This window comes from Balaenoptera ricei, chromosome 5, assembly GCF_028023285.1.
Source record: "Balaenoptera ricei isolate mBalRic1 chromosome 5, mBalRic1.hap2, whole genome shotgun sequence".
Lineage (NCBI taxonomy): Eukaryota > Metazoa > Chordata > Mammalia > Artiodactyla > Balaenopteridae > Balaenoptera > Balaenoptera ricei.
Genome location: NC_082643.1, coordinates 105628172 through 105653042, shown reverse-complemented (window position 1 = coordinate 105653042; position 24871 = coordinate 105628172). Strand labels below are relative to the sequence as shown.

The following is a 24871-nucleotide window of genomic DNA, read 5'->3' as shown; positions in this document are numbered from 1 at the left end:
CTTTTTTCTCTGTACAGTGTTTGGATCTTCTCAGCTGTTTCACAGATAATGAATTTGGTTCTGTTCGGGAGAAGGGAGTACATTGCTAGTGTTTGCAACGTTCATTCTCTTAACCACGAAGTTACTGATTTGGGAATGGAAGACACTCGTTGGTCCCTAGTGGTCTGAAATGGGAAATGCATCTCCGGAAAATTTCATTTGAACTTTCCATAAAGTTTAACATTTGATTAGAAACAAAAATGTTAATAATTTTAGGTAGGTTGATTGGCTTATTTATGGTGTTCTTTGAGCTACAGTTGTAGTTACTTATTTTCTTAATCTCTTATTGAAAGTAGATGAACTACATATAAAAACTTGGGAACTAGATTAGCACCTGTATTTCAAGCCACTTAGGAAATGAAGGAAAATTCTGTAAATGCTTGTGTAAGTGCTAAGTAGACTGAGGAAAATCTCTCAGAAGTTTTCTCTTTGTCATTTCTTTGTTAGCTTTATCATGCTTAATTTTCATGAAAATAATGTGTTTGTTACTGTGGTCACACCATGATTTAGCTTTGGCTTGTGTATGATACTTTATTGTCCCTGTCCTGGAAAATTATAGCAGTTTTTATGAGGAGTGGTTTGTGGGTTCACACAACCCACTTGGAGTGCCATTTACCATAATTCTCTTCTAAAAGGACCATAAAACATCATGTAAATTGTTTAAAAAGGGAAAGGCCTTCTTTGAGAAAGGCTAAGAAGAAATCTTTCCAGGCTTTCTTTTGTTTCTTATAGTTAGTTTCATGATTTTAAGCTCAATTTATTTAAAGTATTAATGTTAAAGAAATAAAGTGCACATGTATGTGAGTAAAGATTGTTGTGAGCCAGAGCTGGGGTAAAACCGGGTATTGATGCAGAATAATATGTATCAAATTCATTATAATATTTTTAAATGTGTTTCCTGTGACTTTGGAAATGAAATTAAGGAAGAAAGGAAGAGAGAGAGGGAGGAAGGAAGGACGAAAGGAGGGAAGGAAGGATGGAATTAATTCATAGCATGTATATCTTTTTAAGAAAACCCTTGTGTTCTCTTAAGTAGTTGTTGTGTGTCTGTAGTCGACATTAAGGCACAATTTTTGGTAACCAGTCTTGTGAAACGCATATTTAATTTCACGAACAGATTTACCTAGAGAAACTTCCCTCCTTGGCCGTTTTACCATTTCGGTTGGCTTGTGGCACTCAGTTTATATACACCCTTACGAAGAAAGCATAGAATAGCACAGTAATAAGGCCAAAGTTCTGTCATGGTTTTCTGTACAAATACTTTATTCCGATATTATCTTGGTTTTGTGCATGAGCTCGATGGAGAGCAAGGACGGAAATTGTTAATAATTTTCTACAGCATTTACGTGGTACTCTGAGCTTCTAGTCACTTAATACAGATATATCTTATACTTAGGAAATTTTAATAAGAAAATCCATACATATGCAAAATATAAAATAGAGGCCCCTGTTCGTTTTGCATAAAGATACAACAAATATATAATAGATTTAATTTAAAAAACCACTTCCTTAGTACACATGAGGCTATTATAGTTGGAACAACATTTATGGGAACACTTACATATGAAATGATGATAGCTCTGTTCATGTAAATAGTGATATAAACATTTGTCTCTGCAAAAATTTTCTCTTCTATTCAAATTAGTGTGTTTTAAAAAACCCAAGATTATCTGTGTGGTTTAGAAACTCCTTGGTTTTGTGACAAGAGGAGGTTATAAGTAGATTATATTTATGCATCTTGAAGAGAGTGTCAGTAAAATTGCTAAATTTTCTTGAACATGGCTATAAATCTTTGTCTATAAATACTTCCTATTTGCATGTATAATTTCATGAAGAATATCAACTTAGGTTTTATTAGGTGACTGTAAATTCTCCTTTTCCATGTGTGTTAAAACACACACAAGCACACAAAACCAACTTCCTAAAACATATCAAAACTTTTTAGGATTATTTCTTACTCTACACTCTATTTTTTTTTCTCCTGTTGAGGTGTTTCTATACTATCAGGATCACAGAGTAGCCAACTGAAGTGAACTTGGGGAATAGAAAATGAAGGAGATTTTAAAAAGAAACAGGCGAGTCTAATGTGACATTGTGAAAGGTGGGAACGAGGTGAAGGCTGTCCTGCTGGGCCTGGAGCCTCTGTGCCGCTGGTACAGAACCGCCCTTGGCCTGAACCAGCTTTTCTCGGGGCTCGTTTGGTGGAGTCGGGAACCCCTTTGAACAAGTCTTTAGCCTGAGAATCTACTTTCTGTGGTTAAGTGTACTAAGCAGAGAAGACTTTTTGTGGTATTTTAGCTGAAGCTATTGGTTATGCCACAAATTCTATAATTAAAAATTTTGTGTCTAGCTCTATTGACTAAATTGTTTTAACATGAGATGTTTGGAAATAGGATAGGCAGGACACTGAAGGGACCAAATACCAAATTCTCCAAGTTAGATATTATTTTCCACCATGAATTTATAATACACTGCTATATAATGACATCATTATTATTGTAAGTGATATAGAATGCTATGTTTAGGGGTTTTCTTTTTTTAGATTAGGAAATAATTTTTCATTTTTTGTGTTTACACAGACAACATACTTCCTAGTCATTTACAGTTATTAAATAAAAATGCATAAGGTGAGTCAAGTGTGTGTTACCTTGTTTTATAAATTAGTTGGAAGTGAATCTAAACTTACTTTGCTTACAGCTTTTGTCCCAAATGTTGATGTTTCCTTGTTTCTGTTTTTCACTTGAGTCAGAAAATATTTTTCATGGACTTTAGATGACAGTAAATCATTTGTTATTAAATAGCTAAATTTTTTCTCTTATGTGAAAATCCTCATCAATATGACCAATTCCTGTTGGAGAAGGGGCACAATTTTTCAATTTTTCCCCCCAAAACTGCAACTTCAGAAAATATGTAAGAGATGTAGCAATTAACCTACATGCACATTTATAATACTAGAAAATGGGCAGCTAGTTACATTCAAAGACAGGATCTGATAGACCCAAATTGCTTAAAACATCACAGTTATTGAAGATCTACCCCAGGGAATTTGAGAAACCATTTAACAGATGAAAGTACATTTTGAAAAGTCTGACCTTACAGGCAATCATAAAATGAATCAAAACAGTGCTTTTTTCCCCCTGAAATGTACAGAGCCCATCTGTGTCTAATCCAGTAATTATAGACTGTGTTCAATTACCTTTTCAAACTTGGAGCAGACTGGAGACTAGGCAGTGAACAAACATAGGGTTTTGTCTAGACCTCAATTGACCACAGTCTAAAACTTGAATTTATATCTAATTTTATTTTTTGTTTGGTTTGATAGTTCTTAAAGGATTCATTTTTGCTACTTGGTGTTTTACCTTCTTAGATTTGAGATATTGCCTTTTCTCATCACAAAAGCTTTTGTGTCATTGATAGCTTATGCTATAATCAGATGTGTGTTTTCTGAATAATTTTGTCTGCAAATCAATAATTTGCACTGGAGAAAAGACTGCATGGGGTGGGGGAGGGGATTATACCTGTGAGTAGTATTTTTTTAAAGTAGCCTTTAAACTGTTGCTGCTGACTATAACTCTTTTTTATGTGCTAGGAAAAAATAATTTATTTGCCCTTAAACTTAGAAAACTATAGTTAAGGTAATTTTCAGTTGCTTTGTACACTTAATAAGATGTTTTTAAAAATACATGTAAACTGCCAAAACAAATCTGTCTCTTTTATCAAATATATTTTACAGTTGTTGTTCTCTTTACACATTTTTTATTGCATTTGCTCATCAGGCTGGTATCCATTATAAGATACAGTGTATAGTGTTCAAAATCCACTTCAAACCATTTCTCTTCAAGTCAGTTTATGATTTGATGAATCTTCGTGTGAGAATTAACCACCGCTCTGGCGGTTCAAAATATTTAAATTTTATCCAGGAATCTTGGAACTTCAAGTTTTTCTTAAAACACAAGACAAACGAAAGATGACTACAGTTTTTAGAATGCTTATGCAATAGTTAAAGCTCTTTTTTCCCCATTATTTAGTATTCAAGTCATTCACATTCTAATTAGCGTTGGAAACCAATGTTTTGAGGTATTTATTGGATGTCATCATTGCATATTGGACCATGAATTTTTCTAGAAACTTTATGACCATTCCCAGAATGGTGTTTTGGTTTTTTGTTTTGTTTTAAGTTCATTTAGGTCTCACCGTTCTAGGGAAGTTTTGAAGTTTCTGTCATAGGGGAGGGAAGTAGTTGTATTTGGTTGCATGAATGAACTTTCTGAGAGTTATATGGGGAAAATGAAACCTAAAGAGTGTTACAAATACCTTATGCTTAATATTTCCATGAGACATTTGCTCAGTTAGACTAGAATAGTACGATATCTTTACCTCTTTCCTGTCCCCATGCTTCGTAGGATCTTCACAGAGAAGGTGAAAGATTAGTCCTTCTAAGTAGGAGCTTGAGAGACCCTTCGGATCCTGTCTCATTCCCTCCCTTATCTAATCCATTTAAAATGTTCTTGTTTCTATCTCCACCCAGTTTTTCCTAGACCAGCACTCCCCCCTAGTTCCTACTTCATTATGTGGTGTTTGGGCCACTGAAGCTACCTCCTTCATGGCACTTAGCCTGGTTTGGATTTTTATATTTGTTTATTAACCTGTTTAATGCCACTCCCACTGGACTGTAAGTTCTTTCAGATCAAAGGCTGGATGTGTGCTATGTTCTGTTGTATTCCACCATCAAACACAATGTTGCTTGTGGCAGGCATTCGCTCCTTGTTGGCTGAATGATGGATGAATGCACTGTCTGCCTTACTTTCATCCCATTCTCCCTGGCTCAGTCACCATATCCATATTCTTTCTCAGATCATCCAAGCCCCTCTTAACCCAACGCTAGTCTTTCTCTCCTTTTCTTTTTGTGCCATTTCCTCATATAGATCTTATTTCTCTCACCAAATGACTCTGGCCATGCTGGTACCCTGCCCTGAATACCCCCCACTATTTTCCTTTCAGCCAGCCAATTACTCTTCTCTTTACAAAGTGATCCACTCCTCAGAAACACTGTTGCTCTAAGCTACATCTCCTCTTGTATACTTGTACTTAACCGATATTTACACTTAATTGAACATAACCTTGGAGAAGTTGTTTTTATGGTTGAGGACATTGCTTTATGATCTGTTGATATAGAGCAGTTAGTCTTTTGGGCTGTGTTGTTATAGGGCTCACATGAGGTCTAAGTGTGTGAATAATAGCTAGTATTTCTTTAAAGCGTTCCAGTCTGCCAGTCGTTTTCGCTCAATTCTCACAGTCCTTTTAGGAAGGCCTCCCTGTTTTAGAGATAAGAGTAAGTAAGAGATAGTGAGCTTCAGAGAACCCAAGCTGACTTGACTGAGTCATGAACCCCAAAGCAGCAGGACAAGAATTCAGATCAGGGTTTTGTCACTCTCAACTCTTATGTTCTTTCTGGCACATCAAGATTGTTTGAAAATATAAGTTTTATCTTTATAGACATTCTGGACACATAGAAAACTATTGGTTTGTTCATTGATTAAAGCGATGCAGCCCATAGTTTTGTTATATCACTTATTGAACTCACTGCAGCTGTTGACTGTTTGTCTTCCCCATTTTTGCTTCTTAAAGGCACTGGCCACATCCTGTTTGATTTTCAGTCCACAGTGTGTGGTCATAGTAGAAATGCAAAAAACGTTTGTTGAGTGAATATAGTGAATCAAATGAAAGATATAAAAGAAATGCAATCAAAGATAAATCCTTAACTGACATAGATAATATCTAAAACATTGGGCTGGGGCTTCCCTGGTGGCGCAGTGGTTGAGAATCTGCCTGCCAATGCAGGGGACACGGGTTCGAGCCCTGGTCTGGGAAGATCCCACATGCTGCGGGGCAACTGGGCCCGTGAGCCACAACTACTGAGCCTGCGCATCTGGAGCCTGTGCTCCGCAACAAGAGAGGCCGCGATAGTGAGAGGCCCGCGCACCGCGATGAAGATTGGCCCCCGCTCGCCGCAACTAGAGAAAGCCCTCGCACAGAAACAAAGACCCAACACAGCCAAAATAATAAATAAATTAATTAATTTAAAAAAAAAAGAGTTCTAAAATATTGGGCTGATATAAAGGCAGTACGGTGTGGTGGTTTAGACCAGAGAGGCTGGAATCCAGTCTGCCTAGGTTTTAAGCCCCAGCTGTGGCACTTTCTAGCTGTGTGGCCAGGCAAGTTACTTTACCTCTGTGTGAATCAGTTTTCTCATCTGAAATGGGGAATTATAATCGTACCTGCCTCATAGGGTTGTCTATGTGTGTGTGTGTGTGTGTGTGTGTGTGTGTGTGTGTGTATAAAAACTTAGAATAGCGTCTGGCTCATAATAATGCTCACTAAATATTAGCTTTTATTAGATAGACCACATAGGGCCACTGGGCCATAAAGATAGGCATTCGTAATCAAATATAAATATACTTGATTGTGTGTATCAGTTAAAATAATGGAAAGTATTAAGGAGTTGCTGGAGTGATTTGGGTGGCTCACGTTGTGTGAGGGCAGCATGAGAACGCCAAATGGAGGAGGGAACACTGAGCATTGAGTGTGGGAGAAGAACATTCACTCTGCAAAACACATGCAACATTTCCTGCGTACTCTGCCGTATATGATGTATGTATATTCCACAGGTCAAGTTCAGAGGAGAAAGGTGCTACGAGGTGCTCCTTTAGTCAGGAGCTAAGGATAATTCCTGAGACGTGCCCTCAGAGAGTAGAGGATACAGATCGGAATATCCTGGATCCCAAGGAAGAGAGAATTTTGATTAAATAAATAATTGGTTAAGTATCATGCAACAGAGGAAAACCAGGAGGTTTGACCATGTTAAATTGGTTATCATGTAGAGAAGAATTTCATTGAAGAGTTAGTTAAGAGAAGCCAGGTTGGAAGGGCTTAAGATTAAATATATGAATGTCTTGAAAAATCGGGACAAAGTGGTCCATCCATTCAGGGTTCTTAGTATTGAACGACAAGAGTGAAAGATCTTTAAAAGGTAGTAGAAATCACATCTAAATAACACTGAAGCTCTCTCTTTCTGCTATAACCAAATAGCTGAAAGAACTTTATTTCTCACTCTAAATTTTTTTAAATGAGAACAATGATAGAATGAATTTCATTCATGAGGTCTCTGTTTTCCATTCACGCTGCAGTGTCTGTTGCTGTGCTTGACAAATTGATTGCTTTACTTACGATAATATTTATGCAACTGCTTTCCCCATCTGCAGTGAAAAGATTGAGAAACATTTCTTTGATTTGTGTATCTACAAGTCTTCCTGATTTATAGAGAAGCCTTGCAGCAATGACCACTCAGTAAACAGTTTTTGAGCACTTTCAAGGTGCTGCTTGATGCGGAGACATCATAACATACAAGTCCTGGCCTCGTGGAATTTGAAGGCTGAGGGTTGATCATCATGTCTCCTTTAGGCTGGATTCTCTCCCTCAGTGGAAGCTGGAATCGTGCAGTTCTTCCTCCAGTAGTGACTCATGCATGGGTTTCTCCCAGATCCTCAGTGTCTTTATCACAGCCCTGCCCTCAGGTTGAAATGAAAATAAATTATGGCATTTATAAAAGCAGTGATTGAACATCAGTCTTTTATAAGAAAAGATAGAAGTTTATGGTTGTCTAATCGCAGCCAACTAGCACGTTATTACTGCATTAGCACAGAGACACCGCAGACCTCTGGCTTTGCAGTGAGGATGTGAGTGCTGGGTTACTTTTTCCTCATCAGAGGATTAAGAATCTCATTGGTTATTCCTTTTTGTTGGGTGTCTGTTAAAAATGTAGAAATGTGATTTTTACTAAGCTTGGAATTTTGGAGATTTCCAAGGTGTCATATTTAAGTAATCTACTGATGAACTTTGAAAATATTAGTATTCCTGTGTGTTGCTGGTGAATGTAGCCCCTATAACTGACTCTAACACGGTAAGATTCAAGAACAGAGGGGAGAGGCCCCAACTCCCGTGATGCTGACGGAGATGACTCTGCAGGTTGAAACCCCCTACACTTTCCTCTACTGCTTCAAGCCTTTCTCTCTGTCCTTCCTTTGATTATGACTGGCTCCTGGCTCTGTAAAGGGGTGCTTCTTCTGGGATAAGTTGCAGTCAGGTGTTTGAGCCTACTTCTGTGAGATAACAGATGAATGGAAATCCTGAGAGCTCTGGCGTGCCTCAAGCTGAGATTTGGGAGCTAGGCTCTTTCTGATCTTACTCTCAAGGTGCAGGTGCTTCTAAATTAACATGGAATATAATTTCTGGGATTTGCTAATGGGAGAACCAGGGAAAGATTTCCTGTCTCCTGTCTCCTCTTAGTCTTTGGGAAAATTTTTAAAAATTTTAAACTTAGACTGCTTCCTTCCTTAAATTTTGAATTGAATGCATTCATGCCCATTTGATGTGTATATTATCATATTCCTGGATTTTATTCTTGAACCCAGTTGGAAAGTTTCAAGGCAAACATTTGGTTTTCTGTTAGCCCACAAATTGGGCAATGGTTGTTCAATTATGGTCTTCCGCTGACTTAGGCAGGGTCACATGTTAAAAGTATATTTTGCTAGTAGCCCACAAAGCATACCAACTGTCAGTCCTTTGTCATGTCTGCCTGTGGACAGTAATATTACAGTAATAGTAATATTCCAAAATTTCATCTGTGGATTACTTAAATGTATCATCCAGAAATTCACTTTAAAATACATCAGTGACAAAACAGCCAAGCATAGATGTTATGTACTCTGCCTGCCCACTTACCTAAAAATTATAATGGTCTCTCAGTGGACTCTGATGCTGCCCAGAATACCTAACTCACAGACGTGCCTCAAATGTAGAAAAGCAAGTTCAATATTATGAAGAAATATTATTTTCCTGACTATTTGCTCTGTGTTATGCTTATTATTCCGTATTAAATGGTTGTGGTGGATGCCTATTATATTTTTTTGTCCCAAACCACCCTTCTATCAACAATAAGCACCTTCCTCCTTTTGGGAACTGATACCGTCTCTGACTTCAAACTGGTATTTTCAGCAGAAGCTGCTGTGTTTCCATGTAACATCCTCCAGGTCACACACAAAGGGTAGGTATCAGACTCAAATCAGGACAATAAGAATCCTTCCCTAAGATTTCTTAAAAATTGCAATTTGAGAAAAGAGTCATTCTTTGTCCAGAGGCCTGGATTTTATCAAATAAAAGGAGCTGTTGGTGGCCACGTTCCCATTGCTGAGATGCAGTGAGAGAATTAAAGCTGAAAATCAGAGAAGAAAAGGGACTAGAAATCAAGGGAGCTCTATAATTTAAAAATTAATTAATTTATTTTTAATCCAAGTATAGTTTACTTATAATATTAGTTTCAGGTATACAACACAGTGATTTGATATCATTAGAGATTTCACACCATACAAAGTTATTATAATATTATTGACTGTATTCCCTGTGTTGTACATTATATCCCCGTGACTTCTTTATTTTATAACCAGTGGTTTGTACCTCTTAATTCCCTTCACCTATTTCACCCCTCCCCCCACCTTCCTCCCCTCTGGCAGCCACCAGTTTGTTCTCTGTATCTGTGAGTTTGTTTCTGTTTTGTTATATTTGTTCATTTGTTTTGTTTTTTAGATTCCACGTGTAAGTGAAAACATACAGTATTTGTTTTTCTCTGTTTGACTTATTTCACTTAGCATGAGATACCCTTTAGGTCCATCTATGTTGTCGCAGATGGCAAGATTTCTTTCTCTTTTACAGCTGAGTAACATTCCGTTGTGTGTGAGTGTGTGTGTGTGTGTGTGTGTGTGTGTGTGTATCACATCTTTATCCATTCATCTGTCAATGGGTACTTAGGTTGCTTCCATGTCTTAGCTATTATAAATAATGCTGCAGTGAACATTGGGGTGCATGTATCTTTTTTTTTTGCATATATCTTTTTGAATTAGTGTTTTTGGTTTTTTGGATAAATACCCAGAAGTGAAATTGCTGGATCATATGGTAGTTCTATTTTTAATTTTTTGAGGAACCTCCATACTGTTTTCCACAATGGCTGCACCAGTTTACATCCCCACCAATAGTGCATGAGGGCTCCCTTTTCTCCACATCCTTATAGACACTTGTTATTTCTTGTCTTTTTGATGATAGTCATTCTGACAGGTATGAGGTGACGTCTGATTGGGGTTTTGATTTGCATTTCCCTGATGGTGAGCATCATTCCATCCCCAAACAGAAGAATACCCATTCTTTTCAAGTGCATGTGAAACATTCCCCAGGATAGATCACATGTTAGGCCACAAAAAACACGTCTTAACAAATTTAAGAAGATTGAAATCATATCAAGCATGTTTCTGACCACAACGATATAAAACTAGAAATCAATTACAGGAAGAAAATTGGAATAAACACAAATACATGGAGACTAAACAACGTGCTACTAAAAAACCAGTGAGGCAATGAAGAAATCAAAGAGGAAATCAAAGAACAGCTTGAGACAAATGAAAGTAGAAACACAGCTTTCCAAAATCTATGGGATGCAGCAAAAGCAGTTCTAAGAGGGAACTTTATAACGATACAGGCCTACTTCAAGAAACAAGAAAAATTTCAAATGAACAACCTAACTTTACACCTAAAGGAACTAGAAAAAGAACAGAACAAGCCCCGAGTCAGTAGTAGGAAGGAAATAATAAAGATCAGAGAGGAAATAAATGAAATAGAGACGAAAACAAACAATAGAAAAGATGGATGAAACTATGAGCTGGTTTTCTGAAAAGATAAACAAAATTGATAAACCTTTAGGCAGACTCAAAGAGGAGTTTTAAATACCCGCTTCCAATTGTTTCAGAGGTCCAGCTGGATCTTTGCTCTTCACATGTTTTGGCATTAAACCAATGACTCTCAACTGGTGGCAATTTTGCCTCCAGGGGATTTTGGCAATGTCTGGAGACCTTTTTGTTCGTCACTGCTAGGGGCCTGCTCTGGCATCTAGTAGGTAGGGGCCAGGGATGCTGCTAAACCATCCTGCAATGTACAGGACAGCCCCCGTTCCCAGAATAATTCCCCTACAACAAAGAGTTACCTGGCTCAAAATTTCAGTAGGGCTTAGGGTGATAAACCCTGAATTTTAACCCCTCTTTCAAACTTGTTGGATAACCTTAGTATCCCCTTTTTTGGAATGCTAGCTAGAAGCAGTTGCTGTTCAAGAGAACCTTAACTAATCTAGAGGTGTACATGAACTAATTGTGAGTGTTGCTTGGTTATTGGTACACATTTTAGTTCCATATTTAAGATTTTTCAGCACAAAGCTGACCTAATGAACAGATATCCCATCACTCAGGTTTAGAGGGACTATTGATTCACCTACCACACCTACACACATTGTTCAAATGGACCTTTGGAGCCTTTCTTGGGTACCTAAGCAACATATATTCTGAACTTGAAAACTTTTGAAGCAAAATCTATTCATAAATTGCTACTAGGATTGCATCAAAATTATGCTGTCCTCCCTAAGATTTCTTTTGAGATTTACATTCAGCTCATATATAAGGGGTGAAATATCCATTTTTAGGAATAACTATGTGGAATAACACACTGTCTTACAATGGCCTTGATCAAGCATGGCTACCACAAGGAACTGCCATCATCTGTGTTAACATGGGCTGGGCAAGCAAAATTCCTCTTTGAAACTATCAGAAAGCAAGGTACCTCTGATTCATCTTCAGACTGATATACATGAATTTCTCAATGAAAAATTGATGAAAAGAATGTTAGTGATGACTTAACAACGAGAATTTGAGGTGCTGAGCACAGTTCTGCAGTTAATCTCCTAGATTAAGAATCAGATTTAATGTTTCTTACACTTTTCACTAAATCTTTTTTTTTTTTTTTTTTTGTAACTTTCTTTGACTAATGTTTTTTAAAAACCGTGACGGGGAATTCTCTCACAGTTTCTTTCCCCCTGGCCTCCCCCATTGCTCTGGTTAAAACTACAGATGAACTGCAGAGCATTTTGTGAGGCTAAGTTTCTCTCTCTCCTCTGTTTTGTCTCTTTCTCTCTCTCTCTTGTCTCTTTTCCACTCTCCCTGGCCTAGTTGACACATAGGCACTCATTAAGTGTTTGTTCAAAGAACAATGAATGGTTGTCTCATCCAACCGTACAGCTCTATTTGAGCTCCAGTAACTCCTAAATTTTTATTTCCAGCTCCAACTTCTCTTTCAAACACTACGTTGGATTACCTACTTGACATCTGTGCTCAGAGGTCCAGTAGACCTTTGGTGTCCTTGCTTTTCATCACATATGCTAGGTCTACTCCTGTCTTAGGGCCTTTGTACTTGTTCCCTGTACTTGTAATGCTTTCCCCCAGATATCTGTCTGGATGACTCTTACCTCCACTCCTTTAAGCATGTCCTTACGTGTCATCTTCTCAATAAGGCCATCCTGACCACTCTATTTAAAATTATAATTCATCTCTTCCCCCACATTCTACCTAGATTTCCCTTCCCTTACTCTACTTTTTCTTTTTTTCCCCATAACATTTATCACCGTCTAATAAACTTTATTAACAGACTTACTACTGTTTATTATTATATGTTTTTTAACATATTTATTATATTTATTGTTTACCTGTCTAGAATCTGGCTAGATTGTAAGCAGAGCCAGGATCATTCAAATTGGGGTCTTTTGACTCCCAAGTTTAATTCAGTTTTTGTTACAAACCAGCTTCTTCTTGTTGACTTCAGAATGGCCCTGGTATTTTGGGATCTACTACTTCTGGTCTCCTGAAGTGTTGGGCTCAGTCTTTGCTCCAAAATAACAAATTTCATATATATAACCTACATAATTAAAGTGATGTTTCTTTCTGTTTCTCACTGCAACACCAAAACTTCTTGGATTTTCACCAAATTCAGAGCTTATGTTTGGGATGATCTAAAGTAAAATATAGGCTACATAGCATAAATGAGAGATGAGAAAGGGCAGTCAAAAGAGGCAGTTTTCTTCTGGAGCAGCTTCAACAGGGAATGGAGAGGCCCAAATGACAGGCTCTTAAGACACCATGAGCAGACAAAAAACAAAAACAAAACAACAGTGGTTTGGGATATGAGCCCCAAGTTAAAAGTCCTAAAAGCAGGTGTTTTTCACCTGGGCATTTCTATAATGCATCTTACGCTCTAGAAGGAGTGTCAGCCATGATACATTTATTTGATGATAATTCATAATTCTCCTAAGCAGTCGTGGGAGGCCAGCTAGTATTTAAATTAAAAGACACCCTATATTTGGACTTTTACATCTGTGTTAGGATGGCCAAAGTCATTTGTTCTGTGGTCAGCTCTCTGGCACAGTAGCTGATAGACGATAAGCACGCAGTAAATACGGAATGCTTACTTTCCAGGCTGGAGCATAAGGTGCTAGGAGAGTCAGTGTGTATCTTTCTAGTTGGCTTCTTTTTTTTCTTAATTTTAATTTAAAATTAACATACAATAAAACTGACCTTTCTGCTGTACAGTTCTATGAATTGTAATACATATATGTATATATATATACACCAACATGTATGTATATATACATATATATATTCTCTTTTGGTATAACCATTTTACAGTCAGGATACAGAACAGTTACAACACCTCCAAAATCTCCCTCACGTTACCCTTTTGTAGACACCCCCCACCCCCCTCCCCCCACACAACTGGTTCTTCCTTGCTATAGTTTAGGTTTTTTGAGAATTTTATGTAAATGGAATCATGTAGTATGTAACCCTTTGAAACTGACTTCTTTTAGTGAGTATAATGCCCTTGAGATTCATTTAAGATGTGTGTTTATTAATAGTTCCTTCTTTGTTGCTGAGGAGTATTTTATTATATGGAGGTACCAGGGTTATCTGTCACTTGTTGAAGGACATTTGGGTTATTTCCAGTTTTTGACAATTATGAAAAGAGCTGCTACAAATATTTGTGTACAGGTTTTTGTGTGAGCATAAATTTTCATTTCTCTAGGGCAGATAGCCAGGAGTGGGATTGCTAGGTCATATGGTAACTATATGTTTCATGTTATTAAAAAAAAACTGCCTGTGCACAAATGTTCTTAGCAGCATTATTCATAATGATCAAAAAGTGAAAATAATCCAAATGTCCATCAACTTGAGGAATGGGTAAATAAAATATGATATATCTATACAGTGGATATTATTTGGTAATAAAAAGTAATGAAGTACTGATGCTTATTACAACATGGATAAGCCTTGAGAACATGCTAAGTGAAAGAAGCCAGTCACAAAGGGCCACATATTGTATGATTCCGTTTGTATGAAATGTCCAGAAGAGAGAAATCCATAGAGACAGAAAGTAGGTTGGTTGCCTAGGGCTGGGAGGGTTGGGGAGATACAGGAAATGACTGCCAATGAATATGGGATCTTTGGGGTGATGAAAATATTCTAAAATTGATTGAAGTGATGGTTGCACAACTTGTAAATATACTAGAAACCACTGAATAGCACACTCTAAATGAGTGAATTGTATGCTATATGAATTATATCTCAATAAGGCTGTTTAAAAAAAACCGGCTAACTTGTTTTTCACAGTGGCTGTACATTTTGTATTCTCACCAGCAATATGTGAGATGTCTAGGTGTTCCACATCCTCACCAGCACTTGGTATTGTCAGTATTTTTTATTTTAGCTATTTTAGCTAATGGGTATGTGTGTAGTGATATTTCATTATTAATTTGTATTTCCCTAATGGCTAATGATGTAGAACAGCTTTCATGTGTCTGTTTGCCTTCTTTAGTGAGGAGTCTGTACAAGTCTTTAGCCCATTTTAAAATTGAGTTGTTTGTTTTCTTAGCGTGAAGTTTGAGAGTTCTTGACATATTCTGAATACAAGTCCTTTGTCAGATGTGTGATTTGCAAGTATTTTCTCTTAGTCTCCCAGTTAGTTTGTCTTTTCACTCTCTTAAATACTTCTTGATGGGTTACAAGTTCTCAGGGTTTCATTGTTTGATTACTCCTGTACCCTCACTGCCTAATATAGTACCTGGCATAAAACAGATATTCAGTTAATATTTGATGGATGAATGAATGAGTTCCCTCTTCTTACTGATTAGCAACAGGTTTTTGTTTTTGTTTTTGTTTCTGAGAGATAATATATTAAAAGTAAACCTAATTAGGTCACTTCCCTGATTAAAATATTTCCTTCCAGTTACCTCTTTAGGAAAAAAAAAAATCTCTAATATAGATTGTAAAGCCTGGAATGATACAGCTTGGTTCCTTGAACATTTCATGTTCTCCTCTGCCTCATAGTCTTTATACATGCTGTTCCCTCTGTCTGAAACACTTTTCCTCCCACTCTCTTTGCCAGGCTAATTTATTTATTTCTTAGTTCAAGCATCACCTTTGCTCATTCATTCTAGACTCTGGGAATATAAGAATGAATAAGACAGACACAATCCTTACCCTCTTGAGGCTTACCTTTCATGGCGGAAACCCTCTCTGCCCCTCACCCCAGAGTAGGTTGGGTGCCTCTATTTTATGCGTTTATAGTATCCCTATGTTTTTACTTCACAGAACTTTGTTTAATTATTTACAGTTATGTATGTTCAGTGTTTTTCACCCTACCAGCCCATAAACCAGTGACCTTTAAATATCTTTGTTTATTTGTCCTTTAAAAGAATTTTGAAAAAAACTAAGTAACCTCATACATATATTTCAAGCTGACATCTATAATTTTTCATTATAAGTTTAAATAGTTGCACAGGATATAATTTCCAGCATACTATAAAACTTGACATTTTAAAGTTAAACTTTTGATCATTCTTTTAAATGTATCCCATGGAATCTAAATACTATATTTGATACCATCATTTGTTGGAAAAAAAAAAACCTTAAAAAATCTTTTTTATAGTCATAAATTTTACAGTCCTTCTTTTTCTCCGTAAACTCCATTTCACTTCCCCCACATAATATTATCCTGTCCCTCATTATTGTTGAAAATATTTTATTGCTCATTCTCTTATACTTCTTTGCAACAAAAATAGGTATGCAAGTAGAAATTTAATTTTTAAGGTATTTCCGGTGATGACCAAAAGGCTGTAATTGTTCTCTGTTGAACTATTGTGTTGAATTATTCTGTGTTGAGCTACCTTTGCAATTATTACCAATATACATGGATTAAAACAAAAAATACATTATTTGACGTGAAAAGTCTCTTAAGGCAACAGATTTTTTTAACTAGATCATGTGCAAGTGGATGAATGCTACTTTTTTTCTAGACTATGACAGTGTTCAGTATCAACTGCATTCTTAATTTTCATTTCCTATGACGTAAGAGCCAAGAAACCTTGGAAACCTTGTTTGCATACATAAGCGGACAAGAGTGGAAGGAGTTTTGTTATAGCGCTGGCGCTCCACTCTGTTCTTTGAACTTCCTCTGAGTTACATGCCCAAACTGTCATCAAAACTTTTTAAAATGATCTGTCAGCTGACAACTCAGATCCTCCATTAATTGTGTCGAGTGGAAAAAATTGGAACCCACCCCCCCACCAGACTTGTGAAAGGGTTTCTTGTCCAGTCATTAGAGTCATTCCCAGAATTTATAATTGTCCCTTTGTTAGAGGTTTTTATGTCCAAGACAGTGCACCATAGGAAGTTCAGGTGTGGTGGAGCTCTGACTTTCTTTAAGAAGTGGGAGAGGGGTGCTTGTGAAGTGTTTGTAAGAAAGTAGAACCAGCAGGATGTGGGTCACAGCAGATTCACAGGCAGATCTGCTTCAGAAAAGAGTATACATAGATGTTGAGGCTCTAGAAATAGAATTCCTTAAAACTATGTGTGCCAGATACACCACAGCAGTCCCTCCTGTGCTTCCAGGGGTACCCATCCCTCCGTTGTGTGGACTACTGCTTCAGGACACACGAGGGCAAAGAGCTGTGATTTTTTTTTTTTTTTGTCCAACCACAATTTCCTCAACTCAGGACATCTAGTAAGAACTCAATAAATATTTTTTCACTGATGCAGGAAAAAAATTTTTCATGTAAAATTTGACTCCAAATCTATTAACCCTTTCAGTTTTCTTTGAAAAGATATAAAAGGGAAAATGTTTTTATTCCGGAGTAGTGTTGTATGCTATGAAGTTCATTTTTAATTTTCAAGAATAAAATGTTCTTTTACAAGTAAAGTTTTTAAGTCAGTAGCTGTCTTGCTATCTTAATAATAATGCCACTTTCCCTAAATCCTTTTTCTTTGTTTTTCCAATTACAGTGTTTAAGGTAACTTTTACTGTTTTTCAAGTAATAAGATTCCGCTTGAATTCTCCACTGAAATAATGTTTTTTTGGTACTTTTTATCCTAATGTAATTTTCAAAGATTTAAAAAAATAGTTGTCATTTGTTTTCCTTTTACCTGCAAGTGGTTTTGAGGTATCTGGCAGGTACTTTTAGGCATATTACACCTATAGGGTAATAAAGGTCTGTGTGCGTGCATCACGTAAATAGGTTATATTGCTGCTAAGAAATATGAACTGCAGATTGGCAGCTTCATCTTTCTGTTAATGTGCAGATTCTTAATGCTTAATATCCTGGAGGTTTCTGTTTTTCTGCAGAAAATCTAATACAGATTTTCTGTTGCCTCTTAAAATGCTGCACTTCTCCAGGAAACCTTATCTTCAATATAGCATCTGGTTTTCTGTGAAGTCAAAATTCTGAATCAGAATTTCCAGCTGTTGCATCTAGTTTTATGGAGCCTGAATTGAAAATCAAAAACTAGTTTATGTACTTAAATACCAGAAGTGAATATTATCTTTCTTTTTATAAAACAGTATGGCAATTGTATTTAAGTATTTCTAATTTGCAGTTATTGTTCATGATTTGCTCCAAGAGAAACAAGATTGAATAACAGCTGAACAGCTTTAAGTGAATAGGTTACGTTTTATTCTCCTGTTGGTGTCCTGTGAACCTACACATACGGTGTCTGCACAAGGACAGATAAGAATTGTAAAATGTTAGTACTCACAAGTGCCTTACAGACCATTTAGTCTAACTCTCCTCATTTTCTAGATGAGGAAACTGAAGTCTTATTTTGCCCTGTATATAGAAAATGATCACTAACTTGAGGCAGAAGAAATCGGGTTTAATGGTATTAAGATAATTGTGTTGTTTACTGTTCTAAAAAGCAGTCATTCTGAACAGGCAAACAAAGGGAGGGGAGTCTTGGCAGTACTGCTCATGGACTGCCGCTGTGTGCCTGGGACTGGGATGCCGTATGAGGCAAATAGTTCCTTTCCTGTCTGGGAAACCGTTTGGCAATATATGTCAAGATTTAAACATGTTTGTAACTTTTTAGCGTGTAATTCCTCTTTTAAGACTTTGTCTTAAGGAATCACAAAATCAGATAAAGGTTTAGTATACAAAAATACTCTGGTATGGTTTAGCACAAAGATGTTCATTACAGCATAATTTATCCTGTGGAAAATCAGAAGAAACAACTTAGTTATCCAGCGGTAGAAAAATAGTCAAATTATGGTAAATTTAAACAATGAAATGTGATATAGCCATCAAAGTAGTTTTTAAGAAGATTTTTTAATTATGTGAGAAAGTGCTCATTATGGTGTCAATTAAAATAAGTAGAATATAAAATTGTACATATAATATGGTTCCAATTATATAAAGGATATATATATGTAAAATGGAAAATACATCAAAGTGGTAAAAGAGTTTATTTCTAGGTGATCTTATGGGTTGATTTTATTTTCTTTATATTTTGCTTATTTCACAAATTCTCCGTGATTAGCAGAAAATAAGGTTATTAAAAAAGAAACTTAAAATGTAGTTGAAGAGGCAAAATTTTTTCTAATACCAAGTGATGGAAAACCCACTTTAAAATCCCACTGAGGACAGGCTCATTGATACACAGTCTCTGATGCTTGTGCTCTGTTAAGTCTCACACAGCTGCCCTACCTTCACCTCCATGGCTGGGATCCTAACGGTGGGAGTAGTGACCCATCTGGACTGTGGGCAGTGGGAAGAAATCCACAAGTAACTGCTGTATTAATCAGCAGTCATTTTATTTGGAAAAAAATATATTTGAAAAGCCATTTCCCCCTGTTGAATGAACATTCCTTTATTCTTTCATTTAGCAAACGTTTTTAGTGCCTACTAGTTAATTCTTCTGACTTGAAGGTAACATTCTGCTACTAGTGATTCTTTGCCCAGTGATTGTTGAAATTTTCCTAAATGTGCTTGCCAGAGTATTCTGGTTATACAGGTAAGTCGACACAGTTCCTGTTCTCACCTGGTTCAGGTTTAATAATTAAATTGGGTTAGCGATTAAATAATGAATGTTTGTGTAGAAGCCAGTCAGTGTAATATCTGTGAACCTGAAAATACAACTTTATAATCAGTGCAGGGCTTGGTGGGATCCATGTGGCTGTGGCTTTGCAGTGCAACATGGTCGAGCAGCTGGGCAAATTAAATGCTGTTTTTCTAAAAGGTAAGCTTTCCAGAGCATGATACGGTTTTCTTTGCTTTCAAAATTCTTTGAAAAATCTGTGAATATTTTGAAGTCCTCAATTCCACTTTATAATTTAAAATTAATAACTTCTTACTACTGTAATTTCATACGTTTTATACTAACCCCCTAGGAAAAAAAAAAAGTATTTACTTACTTCAAATTTCTTATATTGATTTCAGTTGGTCTCATTCCACATTTCAATTACGGCTTTTCAGTCCACAAGGTATGGCTTAGAGTTGTGTTTCAAATTTGAAATGGGTTGTGCATTAATAAAGCTACTGTTTTTAATTTAAAAGAAAAGATCTTCGAAGAAAGTTTGTTAGGCACTGGCATAAATTTTTTAAATGTCTGTTATATGTAAGTTCATGATAGCCTCAAATTGTTATCCCCCTGCTAAGAAGTGGCACCTTTTTTCTTCATTTGCCTGTTCGGCCTAGTTGTCCATTTTGTCTCATAGGCTATAGCCAAGGAATTCTAGAGCTGGAAAATGCTGCCTAGGTGAGCTTTCTGTCTTCTTGCAAAAATAACCTGAAGCCCTACGATGAGTATCTTATTCTTAAAGGCCTTCAGAGAAGGCCACAGTCTTTCTAGTGCTTATTAGCATTTCTCTCTCTTTTTTTTTTAATCTGATATGAAACCTAGATCTTTTTCTTAAAATTTAAGCTGTTTTGCTATTTGCCTAATATTTGGGAGTACTAAGTTATACCCTTAAGGATATAAACTAATTGTTCTTATTATCCTTCCTAAATGTCCTGACTGCTTATATATTACCTGATTGTTTTGTCCTAACAATAGTGTTGTGTACCAGTGAACTGGTATCACAAAACTGTTTTTCTTAGAAAGATTATGAAGTCTTTGATATTGGATTGGGCCTGTGTTAGGTTTATTTAGCAATTCAATAGATGTTTATGGGATACCGGGACTATGTGCCAGTCATTGTATTGAGGATTGAAGATAACCAAAAAAAAAAAAAAAAAGGATGAGGTTAAGTGTTTCAAAGTACAGCAAGTCTAGTAGGGAGACCTTTCTGATATATTGGCAGTAATATTATAGTTATTTGGGGTCTATTATTGTTAATGGGTTTATTATCCAGTATTATTTTGCAAAGAAGTAGAAAAGTGACTTCAAATCTGTTTTCTTTTTGCTTCCCCCCCCCCCCCCACCGCCCCACTCCCCCGCCCCTGGGAGTGTTTCCCTCCAGAGAAAAATTGTTCTAAAAAGAAAAAAAAAACTTCCAAATTTAGGGAAGACATATATAAATCAGTTGTAAATTTATGTGGTAAAAACAATATGCATTGAGGTTCTGTGGAACAAGAATTCCCCTTTTATAGAAAAGAGTGATTAAGTTTGATTTTCCCAGTTAGTATTGTTACAAAAGTTTTATGTGACTAATTTTAATGAGTAGAAGAATACAACATCTGTTCATTTACAGTAACTAGTAATCATACCTCTCTTTGACACATACCATATACCCTCAGATGTAGACACCCAGGAGTACATTATCTCTGACCATAGCATATTGTCTCCTTATATTCTTGTGTCTTAGAAGATAAAGTTAATCTTCGTTTAACTCAGCAGGTGCAATACACATTTTGTTCTAGGCCTAGTAGATGTATCTCAGGAAGATACGACAGGGTGATTCTGAGGACCAGTGAACACATTTTTAACTTACAGATCTTATCAATTCTAGCGCAATAGGCAGTATAGACATTAGTTAAGAGCAGAGATTCTGGAGCCACATTAACTGGGTTTTAATCTAGTTATGCTCTGCATTAGCTGAGTGACAGTGGGCACAGTATTTAACCTTTCTGTGCCTCAATTTCCTCAAATGTAAAATAGGGATAATAGTACTATTCACCTCATAGATTAAGGAGAATTAAGTGAGTTAATATCTGTAAGACAGAATAGAACTGTGCCTGGTGCAGGGTGTTATATGGGTGCTAGTGAGTGTGTGAATAGATGTTTTGTTATCTGTTGATGTTTTTGGTATTAATCACAGAATAATAAGGTGCCATTTGTAGTTCTGGGGCCTGCTCGGGGGTCGATGCTGAACAAGTTGAATGGTGATACAGCTTTTTCTAGTTTTCCTTAGTTCCCCCCTGCCGCCACCCCCAGTTTTTCTGCAACTCATGGTTCATTATAAACATCTTAGAAATTGGAAGTCTGTGATCTTTATTGGCATATTGTGCAATAATCCTGGGAATTCAGCCTGAGCCCCTGAGAGCTAAATCAGAGGTCATGCTCTCCTAAAGCCATACCAAACAGGCCTTCTGGTACAGATACTGGGGGGCAGGGGTTGGAGGAGTCTTATGGTCTTCACGGCTCCCTTTGTGCTGTGGAGCCTGAGGGGGTGTCTGGGCGATGGTACACTTGCATGTCTGTGATCATCCACTCCCATTGCCAACCTAGGTCCTGGATCTGGGATGGCAGACCCAACCACAGTCCTCAGAAACCAACACAGTCCTTCATTGGTTCAAATGCTGGTTTTATGGAATTCATTTCTGTGTAAAACATTAAGAAGCCAATTCTTCCATTGGCTATTAAGTCCTCTCAGATACAGGCTAATTTGTCTTGGCAGTATGAAGGAATCTTCTCCCTGCCTCCCACAAAAGGCATGTAAGTCACTGCTTCCCACACCCTTCATCTACCTCTTTCAAACAGCTGTTCTTTGCACACCCTAAGTGCTAAGACTTACAGAATTTGAGTCTCCTGCATGACACCATGGTTTAATGTGGCTGGTGGTAGGTTTTTTTCCTTTTCTTTTTTTTAACTCGAAACCTGTGGTACTATAGTTATTTAACATGGAAAGGGTTATAGGTAAAATGTCAGTCTTCCTACCCACAGTTGTGTAGGCAGCATCAGTATGGTGAGGCTTTTAATGACACTCCAAAGCGGCTGCTTTTAAACAGCACAGGTAACCCAGGCCTCAGCTCCTCCCCCCATTACTGTGGCTTGGGCCAGCTGGGTGGGTGGGGTGGGAGTGTGGGTGGTGGATCAGAGAGCGGAGAGCCTGCAGAGCAGGGACAGCAGTGAGGCATCCCCACGGTTAAGGCTGACGGGTGAGCAGAAGGGGGTGGATTCAGGAGCCGTTTCAGACATGGAGTCTGGAGGGCTCGCTGATGGATTGGCCGGAGTAGTTCAGTGGGAGGCAGTGATCAGCTGTGGGGGCTCTGCGGAAGAGGACACTGACGTTCTCGTAATCTCATGACTAACCCAGAGCATAGTAGCTGACACAGGACTTGCGGCCACGGTCCTGCGATGCGGGGTTATCAGGACGTGAGAGGCCTCACAGCTCTTGGATGCTGTTTCATTTTGCTGCCCAGGCCTCTCCTTTCTCCCTTACCTCACCACTGGGGTTGCTCTTGAAGAAATCAGAGTTTGGGACTTCCCTGGTGGCGCAGTGGTTAAGAATCCGCCTGCCAATGCAGGGGACATGGGTTCAAGCCCTGGTCTGGGAAGATCCCACATGCCGTGGAGCAACTAAGCCCATGCGCCACGAATACTGAACCCGCAAGCCACAACTACTGAAGCCCGCACACCTAGAGACCATGCTCTGCAACGAGAGAAGCCACCGCAGTGAGAAACCCGCGCACCGCAACGAAAAGTAGCCCCCGCTCGCTGCGACTAGAGAAAGCCTGCGCGCAGCAACAAAGACCCAACGCAGCCAAAAATAAATTAATTAATTAATTTTAAAAAACCCCAAAACTCATCATTAGATGTTTAAAAAGGAAATCAGAGTTTATCTCACTTAATGGTGGTGTTGGGCAGTCCTCTGCCTCTCGGTTTCTTCATCTTGATATTGAAGATCTTATATTACTTGCTTTACCTTTCTCTTGGGAATGTAAAGAATAAATGAAGAAAAAGAGAGAAATCTTGTTTTTGAAAGTATATATGACAAAGAGATCTTGATGAAGGTACACTTATTTAATGAAATATAATTCAACTATAGGATAAAAATATCACATGATCTGATAATCATAGATGTTCTCATTTACCATCCCAATATTTCAGACGTGGACAGTTTTTAGAGCCCGTAGTGTGTAGTTGACAGGCCCACTGTACTATGTCATTTTATTTTAACTCTCATATCCATTTTAACTTGTTCCATTTCCTTATACTAGGATACTGTGAGATCCTCCTTTTTAAAAAAATCTTGTTACGGTTAACTCAACAGATTATTTTACCTGAAAATGAATGTTATTATGTGTTTTTTTTTTTTTTTTCCTGTTTAATAATTCAGACATGGGGTTGGAGAGCTGGACCTGGACCTGGACTAACACAAGGCTACCATTTATTTTTTGTATTCAAACGTACAATTTTAATATGAAAGAAAAGAGAGAGAAAGAAAGAAAGCTGTCTTCTTCTGTCAGCACCATCTGTAAAAGAACACTTAACAGCGTTGGCTTACAGAAATTCCTTCACGGGGCATTCAAGGCCTTCCAGTCTTTGCATAGTACTTGTTGTATGCCAGGTATTTTTCTGAGCAGAAAATAACCCATTTCACCCTCATATATGTGTGGTATGTACCCATTTTTACAAAAGAAGAAACTGAGGCAAAGATAGGTTAAGTAATCTGGGCACATCCACACAGCTAGTGACTGTCAGAGCCTGTGTTGGATCCAGGCAGTCTGAGTGCAGAGTCCGCTTTACTGTCCCCGACGCTGCCCGCATCAGTGGTTCTCAGCCTGCTTGTCCATTAGACCCATCTGGAGAGCGTGCCAAGAGGGCCAAGGGATAAAGAGAGACGTTTTACCTGACCCTACGTGAGACCAATCAGATCTTCCTCCTTCTCCCTTTTCAAGGTCACTGTCTCCCTGTTTTTCTAGTCCACCAGACCCTTTTCTTCCCCTGATTTCATGACATATGTAGGGTTTTTAATGGCCTTTTGCAATTAATGGCATACAGCTTTATGGTTTGGCTCTCTAAGGCAGGGCCCTTGGGGACGGGGACATCCTTCCTCCCTGTGTGTAGCCTTCCCGGTGCCCAGCACAGCATTGTACGCATACACAGCACTTGATTGTTAATCCCTCCGTGGACGCTTCAATGTACTGTTGTCACTTTGAGTCAGGGGAGATCCCATGATGTATGGAAAGAGCATGGATAGTTAATCGGGCAGATCTAATTTGACCAACTCTAGCATATCTGAGCCTCAATTTTCTTACCTGTAAAATTGTAAAGGTGATAATATTAGAGGATTAATGTGAAGATTAAATGAGATATGTGAAAATATGGACTATGTTCTGTAGTAGGTAATCAAAAATAAACGCTGAATTCTTTCTTTGTAAAGTAAGCACAGTTTTGAATATGAAAAATCGCTTGAAAATGTGCTG

General features: G+C 37.6%; 1 protein-coding gene across 3 annotated transcripts in view; it reads left to right on the top strand.

Moving 5' to 3' along the window:
• STX18 (syntaxin 18) overlaps window positions 1-24871 on the top strand; it is a 120898-nt gene that overhangs the window by 20606 nt on the left and 75421 nt on the right. For 2 of the 3 annotated variants that reach the window (XM_059923339.1, XM_059923340.1), the window contains exon 1: window positions 19399-19520. The exons of the other annotated variant lie outside the window; for it this stretch is intronic. The gene's annotated coding sequence lies outside the window, so the exon portion shown is untranslated. Of the gene's footprint in view, window positions 1-19398; window positions 19521-24871 lie in introns of those variants that run through there. 3 annotated transcript variants of the gene reach the window in all.